This window comes from Eschrichtius robustus, chromosome 3 (assembly GCF_028021215.1).
Source record: "Eschrichtius robustus isolate mEscRob2 chromosome 3, mEscRob2.pri, whole genome shotgun sequence".
In the NCBI taxonomy this organism is placed as follows: domain Eukaryota; kingdom Metazoa; phylum Chordata; class Mammalia; order Artiodactyla; family Eschrichtiidae; genus Eschrichtius; species Eschrichtius robustus.
This window is the reverse complement of record NC_090826.1, coordinates 149,660,451-149,671,711: the sequence shown is the minus strand read 5'-3', so window position 1 is coordinate 149,671,711 and position 11,261 is coordinate 149,660,451. Positions and strand designations below refer to the sequence as shown.

Here is an 11,261-nt window from a genome sequence, read left to right as displayed (position 1 = left end):
CTGTATACATTTACTAAAATTCATTGATTGGGTGAATGATATTGAAAGTATAACAGTAAAGTTGTTTAAAAAAGGAAAAAGTATGAAACAAAAGTATGTGCAATAGGGACCCCAGTGTTTCCATAATGAGAGGCCCCCATTGTGCCCACAGAAGATCACATGGGATTTCTCAGGACAGAGGGGCAAGGTCATGGAATACTGAGGTGTGGCTGGAACCAAAGACATTTGAACTTTGTCAATTTTTCCCATGTTAACCCCTTCCTGAGCTTCTGCCTTTCCTTCTTAATTCTTCTGTCTTGTTTTCTGTGAAACAGAAGATGTGGTTAACCAAGGTATAAGAGCGTTGTTTAAAATCTCTTCATATAGATTAGCCACCATTCTCAAAAAGAAGAAATACCAAAAGAAAAAAAAGAAAGGTCTTCCTTGTTATCAACTTATTACAAAGTTTAACAAAGCCAAATCATGCCAATCAAACCCTTGATCTTACTTCATGGTTCCTAAGGTTAAATAACAACCTTAAAATCTATAGTTTAATGTCTTACAGTGACTAGGCAGAATTAATGTTAAAATGTCTTTCCAAGCACTGATGGGAATTTGCATGTGTGAATCTTACTAAAGGAACTGTCAAAATGGACAGAATCCACATTTCGCCAAGCATACAATGAAGACAGCAGGCCTAATTTTAAAATAATAAAAATCTCATTTCTCCTACAAAAAGAGTGACTATCAGATAATCAGACCATGAACAGAGAACGGGATGGGTGAGTGTGTGTACTGAGTGGGGGACCCCCTGGAACAAATACAGAAAATACAGGTATAGCATAAGTCTGTTTTCTTCAAATAGGCACTGAGCCTAGATGAGAATAGAGTGAATCAAGTAGAACAAAAGAAACATGGGTCTTTTTTGAGCTACTAAGCTAAAAGTGCTTCTGCTGGATGCATGTACATATTAGATGTGTGTTCATGCCAAAACCTGCACACAAATTTTTATAACAGTTTTCTTCATAATTGCCAAAACCTGGAAAAAACCAAGATGTCCTTCTGTAAGTGTATGAATAAACAAACTGTGAGACATCCAGACAACGGATGTACCTTTGGAAAAAGACTTTGGAAAAGGAGTTTTTTTAAAAAAATAAACCTATTTATTTATTTTTGGCTGCATTGGGTCTTCTTTGCTGCACGCGGGCTTTCTCTAGATGCGGCTAGCAGGGGTTACTCTTCGTTGTGGTGTGCGGGCTTCTCATTGCGGTGGCTTCTCTCGTTGTAGAGCACAGGCTCTAGGCACACAGGCTTCAGTAGTTGCGGCATGCAGGCTCAGTAGTTGTGGCTCGCGGGCTCTAGAGCTCAGGCTCAGTAGTTTTGGCGCACGGGGCATGTGGCGCATGCTCCGGGGCATGCGGGATCTTCCCGGACAAGGGACCAGGGCTCGAACCCGTGTCCCCTGCATTGGCAGGTGGATTCTTAACCACTGCGCCACCAGGGAAGTCCGGAAAAGGAGTTTTTTAAAAAAAAATTACATCAGTCCTTGGAGAAGCCTCCTTTCCCCCAGCACTCCCTGCCTCTCTTCCTGTGGTGGTCAGCACACTGACAAGCAGAGCGGGGTAAAGGTTATTTGATGAAAGCAAAGGAGCCACGTACCACTGGATCAAGAAGTTAAATACAGAAAATCCACAGGCATTCATTCATTTATTGTCTCAAGGCAGGACCTACTTAATGAGCAAGTGCTCATTCTATGTGCTCAGGACCCTGAGGTTTCGCTTTTTGCCTGGGAGGGGTATGCTGCTGTTATCACACTTTCCATGTGTCGTTCCATTACAGGCAAGGACTTTCCATTTTAACTTGCAACTGAATTTAGAGGTGCAATGTAAGGCCCAAGGAGAGGATTTTTCCTCCTTATATGATCTCACTGATCCCTCCGTGATAGAAGATATGACCTTTTATCCTGCTCTAACTAACCCACAATATTGATCAGTCTTTGCACAAAAGGGCAGCCCAACGAAGATAATGCATCCATCTATTATTCCAGTAGATGGCGTCCTCCCCACTCCGTCAACACCATCATTCCATTGACAGCCAAGGCTGCCATCTTTTATTCTTATCAATTTATCCAGCAAATTAAACAGCTGAAAGCCATGTCTGAAGTCTGGGGGTAATCTTAGGGTGTTTAGAAGAAACAGATTAAAAGTTTAGCCCTTTTCTTCTGTGCAAAAATTTGGTGTATAGTCCAATCCTGCCCTTATTTTTCTAGAGGAATTTAGCTTGAAAACTGGATTGTTTATAACATTGCAAGTATTTCGAGAACACTAAAACTGCTAAAATTCATCTCCTTCTCAAAGTTGTTTTGTTTGAAGTCACACCAACCATTTCTTTGAGGGGCAAGGTGGCGTAGTGACTAAGAGCCTGCAAGAGCCAGACTCCCCAGGTTCAAATCCCACCTCTCCAAAACTAAGAATTTTGCAATTTGGGGCAAAGTGTTCAAGAGATGAATTTTCCAGACTATAAAATAGGGCTGATGATCAAATGGGTAAATATGGGTAAAGCACTGAGCACAGTACCTGGTGTATAATAAAACTTAATGTTAGCTATCATCTGCAAGTATTTTAATGTTTGTTTACATTATTTAATGTATATTTATGTCCTGTCCTTCCCATCCATCTTCAAGGTCCTTGAGGAAAGAGATAATGTCTCCTTCAATAGACTGGGCTAGGTCCCAGGGTTTGTTTTCTCTATTCTCCCAGACACCCTGCAGAGGATTCTGTGACCAACAAGGGGAACTAGCAACATGTCCTTGAGTTCCAACTATCACCCATCTAAAATTCCTCTACCTTCCCACTTAGCCTCCTAGCCCTGGAGTTGTGCAGCCTCCCCTTCCCACTACTGAAAGATTCACTATCTATAGCAGCATCTGATTTCATCATATTTTAAGTTTGGATATCACTCTTGGGACAAACTGGCTGTTTTATTCAGTTGACGGGGAAGAGGGATGGGGAGAGACAACTGAAGCATAGTCAATGACAGTACCAGGGCCCCGAGCATACCCGCATATATGCATACAAGACATTGTGTTTCTAGCCAGTGAGAGGAAATATAACTCTACAAAACATGCTGTTTAGTGTTGGGCTGTATTTGCAGCATGCTGGGCAGCGTGGGGATGGGCGGTAGATAATGAGAAAGGAGGTGAGTGCAGGCAGCCATGTGAGAAGGTGCCCATGGGCTCCATCTCCCCATGGGGTGGTTAATCTGCTTACCAACCAAAAGGTTTGAATCTGGATTTCTGGCTCTCGCTGAAAAATAAGAGACCAGATAAAGACAGGCTGGCACGGAGCCTGGCTGCTGCCCCAGACCCCCACACATGGTCTTTAGTGTGCCGGTGTCCCTCCCCGTCCCCAAGACAACTTTCACCTCTCTCCTGTGTGTTTCCTGCCTGGCTCCTGTGCCTATCTGAGTGGTGCCTGTTATTATTCTTCCCTTTTACGGATGAGTAATCGAAGCCCGGGCAGTTAAGTAACTTTCCCACGGTTGCCTAGCTGAAAGTGAAGGAGCTAGAATTGGAATTCTGGTCCCTTTCATTCTAAAGTCCATGATCCTTATGATCCATCAATCTTCACAGAGGAGATTTATGTAGAATACAAATATCATTTAGAACATATACGCATGGAGAGCAGTAGGGTAAGAAAGAGCCCTGTATTGGGGAGTAGGGAGACCGGGACGCAAGGTGAAGCTATGGCACTTGCTGGGTGTCATCACTTCATGTCACTTCTCTGGACCTCAGATGGCTCATCTGTAAAATGGGGATGACCAGGCCTACTTCACAAGGTTTTGAAGCTCGAAGGAGATGTCTGGGGAGTCCTTGGAACGGCAAGCTCTACAACTCTAAGGGATTGCTGGGCCAGCAGCAAGGAAGAGGGCTGGCAAATTTGTGCTGCTGTGAAGGAAGGTCGGGAGGGACCGACCTGAGCCAGGTCTCAGACCTTGGCTAATGGGTCAAAATATGAAAGGATTGGCTGAGCCTGGTTATCCCTGACTGAAGGGTAAGATGTGTACAGTTCAAACGCCCCTGAGGGAAACCAGAGATGATTTTTATTTGTAGGTACTCATGATTCTAGTGAGGGTAGGTTAGGTTTCTAACGGGCTGGGTAACTGCCTCTCACCGTCCTGCCCAACACTTTCCTGCGCGTCCTCCCGACCCGGGGGCCTGCGCCCCTCACCGCCCAAGCTTCCGTGGCCCCGCCCCTGCAGCGCCCCAGGCCCGCCCTCCTTCCTCGGGGGTGGGGCTCCGCGCGCCGGGCTCCGGGGCTGAGAGCCGAGCCCCCGCCTCGCCGCCGCAGCCCTGGAGTCCTCGCCCGCCTGCAGCCGGGAGCCGGCCGAACCCCCGCCCGCCGACCCACACGTGAGTCCCGCCCGGTCGCCGCCCGGGGCGGCTGCGCCGCGGGGATTGAGCCCCACGCTGTATGACTGGAGTGAGGGGACCGAGGAGCGCTTTTCGGCTCGTCCCATTTACTTTGAAAACGAAAGCGCCGCGGCGGCAGGAGCCCCCCAGCCGGCTCCCCGCGCCCGGCTGCCCGTACCGCTCGAGCCCGGCGAGTCCCCGACGGCCGCCGGGAGGGCGCGGGCGGTGGGCGGAAGGAGGCGGCGGGGCCCGGACCCGGGGTCGCGGGAAGCCGGCGGAGCAGGTGGTCCTTGATGCGGGCGAGTGGGTGCGGCGTGGGGGGCACCTGGGTTCCGGGGCCCGGAGCGGGTTTTCTTAGCAGAGGAGGGGTGTGGCGAGGACGGAGACTGGGGGTCCCGAGCCGGGGAGCGGCTCCAGGGCGTGAGTGTGAACTGGAGGAGCCAGGTTCAGGTCGGGCTGCGCAGGCGGGGGAGGACCTTAAGGCGTGCCCCGCATACCCGCACTGCAAACCCCTGGCTCCCCCTCCATGTCCTTAGGTCCCCCCTCTTTCCACGTTTGCGTGACTTTCCAGCCAAAGTATTCTAGAGTGAAACTTTAATGTTGGCATGAATGGAAACCTCCAAGAACTGTTCGATTGAGCGTGCTCATTTAGAACCACCCTCACCCCCAGCCAAGGGGAGCTCAGAGGGGTCTTGCAGGAAACCAAGACTCACAGAGGTTGAAATGAGTTACCCAGGGACACACAAAGAATTGGTGGAAACCAGATTGCCTCCCCCTCGTTACTGCTCTGCAGGGTTTTGGCAGTTCTGAGAATTTTCAGTGAATACTGGGGCCACGCTGTTGCCACTAACCCCACTGGGCGTCTCCTCCGACTCTCTCGGCTGGTTCTGCCCCCTCCTGCAGAGTTTCCATATTTGGCTATTTCAGATTTACTTTCATCAGAACTCAGTTACCTCGCTGTGGCAGGCAGGGTTGCTCTGGGCTCGCGGTGGGGTTGGTGAAATGAGGCGCGGCTCCCGCCCGGACTGCCCCCTGCACACCCAACCTTCCACAGCGCCGGGCTCTGACCCGAGTCCCTTGAGGACAGGCCTCTAGTAACCAATGGGATTAAGTAAATATTTATTGGACACAGGTGCTGGGTGAGAACTGTGGTCGGGTCAGTGGAATGCATTCCTCCTTTCAGAGATATTTACATTTTAAAAGGAAGACACAAAATACAAAGAAATTGGTTGAAGTGCTTCTGGAAGTAGAGCAGTTCTGGGGGTGTGTGAGATAATTTTAGGCAGGGAAAGGCTGGGCTAGAACCTCTCAAATCCAGAGTGCAGCTGCCTGCTCTGCTTTACACACAGACAGCTGAAGACAGGGGCGTTAGCACAGTTGATGGTTTGGGTGAAAACCTTATCATCTAAACACTCCCACCTCCAACTCTAATTTGAACTGGAGAGACAGAAATTGCTGTAGAAAAGATGAATGTGAGGTGGAAGTAGAAAATGTCTAGCTTTATCAAGGTGCTTTTGTTTTGTTTTTGTTCTTGCTTTGAGCTTAGTGGAATGGGTTGGTGCTCAGATGCTGGAAACTCTCTCCCTGGGTCCTGGACATAGGCAGGAGAAAGCCTCCCATCTGAGCCAAACTCTGGAAGTCCTGCCAGAGGGGCGGTGATGGAGGTGGTGACTTTCTCAGGTCCTCAGGGCAGAGGTCTGTGGCTGGGGTAAGGAGAAAGACGGGCAGTGTTTCCATCAGTCCGCAAGCATCACCTGAGTACCCGCTGGCTGTGGGCGGCAGAGTAGCGGAAACAATATGGAAAGGAGATGGAGTCCCGTCCGCTGGAAGCCCTAACCGTAGGGACTGAGATATTTCAGTGGAGATGACTACAGAGTGAGGGAGCTGGATGCCTCTGAGTCGGTGCCATTAGGCTAGCCACGGGGAAGGCTTGTCAGCATTTAGACAAACAGACCTCCTGTGATTATCTCAGCTTTACTGGAGAGGACCCTGAGGAAAAACTAATAGTGCCTTGTTTATAAAGCTCTTTCCTTTTCAAAGCATTTTGTCATTGCTCTTGTCATTTTGTTCTCATTTTGTTCTCCACGATACCCTTGTGATTCAAGCCAAAGCAGGATTATCCTCCACATGGCCCAGTTGGTGTGGGTGAAGCACTGAGAGTGAAATAACCCTTTGGGCTCCACTGCTGGGCCAGGCCTGGGTCTCCAAGGACTCTGGTTCCTCTGCTCCAGGCCCTTCACCCTGGTTTCTCAGAGAGCTACCCTCAAGAAGGGTTAACAAGGGGACCCAGACTTTAATAATGCATGTATGGTCTGTTCCCGGCGACACAAAGCAAGTTCTCCTCCAGACTCTGCGCTGGCCGCGGCATGAACAGACACCCACGATTAGTGAACTCAGGGCGAGACCTGTGTCTGGTCTTGTTTATATTCTGGCATCTGGCACAGAGGAGGCCTAAACAAACGTTGGCCTTGAATTCATTTGAGCCGTGTCTGCCCTGGGCTCTGAGCTGCCAGGGCCTGATGGCTGGGGAACGTGTGCTGGGTGAGGCTCTGGAGAGACAGGTTGAGCTGCCAGCAGGACTTGCCTAAATCCCCGAAGTCAGAATAGCACCGTCCAGTTGACAGATAGCCTGTCTCAGCTGATGCACTTCTCACTGCCTCCCAGAGAGCAGGGAGAGACGGGTGCTGTTCCTTCCACTTTACCTGGCTGCCAGCCGGACCTCAGAAGTGACTTGAAAGATCTCACAGCACGTAGGGACCGGCCAGGACTCCAGCCCAAGTCTTCAGGCTCCAATCCGTGTGCTCTTCTCACAGTTTTTTAGCTAGAGGAAGCCAGGATTCTGGGCAGGAGGGCGAGGGAACCAGAAAGGCATGCATCAAAGGCTGCCTGACGCCTCTGTCACTGATCCGGGCTCTTTAATAAGAGCTAACAGACCAGGGGAAGGGGATCAGTCGACTGTGCCTCTGAACAGCTTTTCCTGTCCAGGTGGTGGCTTTTTCTGACGTTCCTCTGGGGCAGGAGCTATCACCCCAGCAGAGTGTAGTAGGTGGGTGGGTCTCTGTGTGTGTGTGTGTGTGTGTGTGTCAGGGTTAGAGGGGAGCAAGCTGCAGGGCAGATGTCATCCCCAGGGCTGCTGCGGCCACGGTCGAGCCCCAGTGAGTTTGTTGCTTTGCCCAGAGCAAAGCTGTTTGGAGGGTCACACAGCGGTTTTTTCCCCCTAGAGTCCCCGGCAGGCCCTGTCTTGTGAGGAAGTGGGCTGGAGGGCCAGGGGAAAATAAAAGTGAAAATACTCAGTGGTCCTCATAGAAAAATTCACAGTCCATTTGCAGTGACAGTGATGAGCGCTTTCTGCATCTTGTTACCTGGAGGCAAGCGGTGGTACAGGCTTAGACGGCGCTGTAGCAAGAGCAGTGTGCACCCAAGTGTCCGTGCAGGTTCTGTGGCGCTGGGGTTACTGATGGAGCCCAGTGAGCGCCCCCCCCCGGGGGTGGGGAGATAGGTGCTTGTGGGAGGGGGTACCCATCTCACTTCCAGCAGATCTTCATGCCTCGTTTCTTGACACACACTCCGTCAGCTTCCCTCCTTGCCAGTTCAGAACATCCCTGGAATTTCCCCTATAGCTTTTTTTTCTCTCAAGGAAAAGGTGCTCTCCTGACCAACGGGAGGGCACCTTCTCCACCTACACCCCTGATGCAGCTCTCTCCTCCCTCGGAGATGGAGATGGAGATAATTCCCTTCATAACTCCCTGGCCACTGACTCCTTCCCCTCCACCACATGCTCAGTCTCTTCAACAAGAAGACCCCACGTTTCCTCTCCCTTTCACTGACCAGCTCCTAGAAAGAGCAGCCAGCACTGGCCCTTGCACTCGGTGCTCTCTTCCTCACTCGGCACCGTGCACCTGCCCTGCTGCTTACATGGCCCTTTGCAGGCTTCCAGGGCTTGGTAATCCTCAGTCGCCAGCCTGCTCTGCAGCTGTTGCTCAGCTCCTTGGAGGGGGCCACACCGTCCCCACTGACGTTTCCTTCCTTGACCTCGAGCTTCTCGTCCTCCTCCTGCCCTGTAAGTGCCAGAATGGGGCCAACACTGTGTCCTCGGGCTGGCTTGCCATTCCTATGCTCCTCTCCCTGGAACCCTCCTGTGCCCCCGAGGTTAACCAGCGCTCTTAAGGAAAGGCTGATCAAGTCTCCACCTCCCACCCAGCTCTCTTCTTGGCCAGTTTGATTTGTGATACACAAAATCCTCACCGTGATGTTTCAGGGGCCCCTTAGATACTCGTCCCAAGCCGCCTCTTCCTCCACGTTCTCCCTAACCCTTGCAGAGATCATTGCTGTCCCTTAGCCACCTCTGTCCTGTCTCTCCCCAGCCGGTCCTGATCTACTGTCTATTCCCAGGGCTGCTACCTGAGTTCCCGTCCGCCCCCCACTTTTTCCTGTACTACCTGAACTGTCCATTCGCTCGCTTTCCTCCCCTTCTGTTTTCTCTTCCACACTGTTGCAGAGGGGACTCCTTAATGCATAGTCTAATCAAGACCTACTGCTTCCACTAATGGTGTAGTGGGAATAGTATGGATTTCAGAATCTGGCAAGCTTGGGTTCAAATCTGGATTTATGGCTTGCTGGTTGTAGTTGTATGATTTGGGCAAGTCGCCCAACTTCCATGAGCTTCTGTATTCCCACCAGTAAACAGAGATAGTAATGTCACCCACTTGGGGTTGCTGGAAGGATTAAATAAGGCAAAATATACACAGAGCCTAGTGTCTGGCGGGTTCAATAAAGCTGGTTTTCTTCTTCCGGATGTTTGACAGCATAGGGAGTTGTGGGGTCTCTGGGGAGGTGGAAAATATGTGTCTAGCCTAAAGGCATTCAAATTTAAATTAAAAACAGACAAGCTCAAGAACTGCCGCATACCAGGGTAGACCATCATTTAAACTAGCCTATTGCTGTCGCTTTGCAATCTCTAGACCAGGCCAACCTCAGGGGCCAGAGCCGGTGAACTGGGATGGGGCAGGGCATGGTGGGGATAAGTTGGGCCGAGCCCTTGGCAGGCAGAGGGCAGAGAAGGGGGCTGGCAGCATCAGATAAAGGAGGCCCAGCCCCAGGGGGTGGGTTTCAGGGGCAGGTTTCCAGTCGTTTAGAAGGACTTGTGGGCAGAGCAGTGCAGCCTTGGAGGAATCATAGTGCTTGGCAGGGAGGCAACACAGGGACCCACAGAAGAAATAAAATGGATTTAGGAAGCAGAATACAGGCACTGGCTTGGTCACCAGGAGCAGAGCCATTACTTCAGTGGGATCCAGCTGTGAAGTCAGAGCAGAATGAGGAGTGAGGTTGACTTGGGGCAAAGCTGCCAGCCAGAGCCCTCTCTGTGCTCCCTTCCTAAGGGGGATGGCTTGGAACAGCCAGGCTATGTTCTGAGCCTCCGTTAGAGGAGTCCTTGATGCTGGAGGATGGAGGCAGGGGGTGGGGTTAAGCTGAGCAGGTCACAGAAGTCCCTCATCTGCCTTCAGGATGTTGGAATTCTGAGGAAGAGGCTGGGCAGATATCTGTGGTACAACCTAGGAAAATCTCCCATGCTTCCCTGGGTTCAAGGCAAACTAATGTACTATGAAGTGAAAGCTTGAGTGTTAAGTAGATGCAGAATAAATAAAAGAAGTAATTAAGCAACTGGGTGGGATCATTCCAGGAAGCCCTCCTGAGGAGTGAGGAAGGTGGGCAGCCGGGAGGGAGAGGAGGGAATGCTGAACCATGCGCAAAGGCATTTCTAAGCGATAAAGGAAGGAATGAACAGTTGTTCTTAATGTATGGGAAGTAGATTATTCTAGAGCAGATTGACGTTGAGGTGGTTTATATGAAAAAAAACTAATAATTTGGGATGTTGCTTGAACGTCTCCATAGCACTCCCATAGACTTCCTCAAAAATGCCCGGTGCCATGTATTTGCTTTGGACGGGCAGACACTAAATTCTTTCAATCTTTCCGTGATGCTAACAATTCCATATATACGACTTCAGTGGTTCACTGACACTAGGTCTTTCTAACAAGTGTGACTTCTGTAACCCCTGTCTCTTCCACCTCATAACTGTAATGCTGAATTTTCTCAGTGTCTGCTCTTTTTAGACCATGTTGAACAGCAGCAGGGCCTTCTACACCTGACTTATTTATTCCTAACTTTCTTCACATCGTTTCTCCTTCCTGGAATGCCTCCTATTTTAATCTACTAATCCATGCCCCTCTCACTCTTTTCAAAGAAAACTCAAAATTTGTGTCTCGTTAGGAAGGCTGGTCTCCAAGACCATGCCCAGGTTCAGTGATTTGCTAGGAGGACTCACGGGATTCAGCATATAGTCATAGAGCTAAGATTTATCACGGTGAAAGGATACAAAGCAAAATCAGCAAAGGGATAAGGCACATGGGACAAAGTCCAGAGGAAACCAGGCACCAGCTTCCAAGTGTCCTCCCCCAGTGAATTCACATAGGACGTGCTTAATTCGTCCAGCACTGAACTGTGACGACACGTGTGAAATGTTGTCTATCGGGGAAGCTCATTAGAGACTCAGTGCCGAGTATTTTTATTGAGGACTGGTCATGTAGACACCCTCTGCCTAGCATACAACCAAAATCTCAGACTTCCAGAAGAAAACAAAACAAAACAAAACAGATGTTCAGCCTAAATCACATTGTTTGCACAGTTCAGGCACAATGAGCAACTCAGGGTGGTGAGAGCCCACCCCAAATCCACCTTCCCAGACATCAGCCAAGGCCCATCCTTGTAAGCAGACCTTTCTAGGGGTAGCAGATGCAGGCCTGCTATGTTAACCCTTTTCTGCACAGCTTCCCTGCATAATCCCACCTCAGTGCCTAACTATAGTTATGCT

The 11,261-nt window shown here is 50.1% G+C and overlaps 1 protein-coding gene across 5 annotated transcripts in view; it reads left to right on the top strand.

Annotated features, from left to right (window-relative positions):
- The first annotated feature begins 4,278 nt into the window (after positions 1 to 4,278).
- The window catches only part of TRAF5 (TNF receptor associated factor 5), a 47,004-nt gene continuing 40,021 nt past the window's right edge, over positions 4,279 to 11,261 (top strand). For 4 of the 5 annotated variants that reach the window (XM_068541479.1, XM_068541481.1, XM_068541482.1 and 1 more), the window contains exon 1: positions 4,279 to 4,390. The gene's annotated coding sequence lies outside the window, so the exon portion shown is untranslated. Of the gene's footprint in view, positions 4,391 to 4,652; positions 4,674 to 11,261 lie in introns of those variants that run through there. The other variant, XM_068541485.1, reaches the window with a different exon arrangement.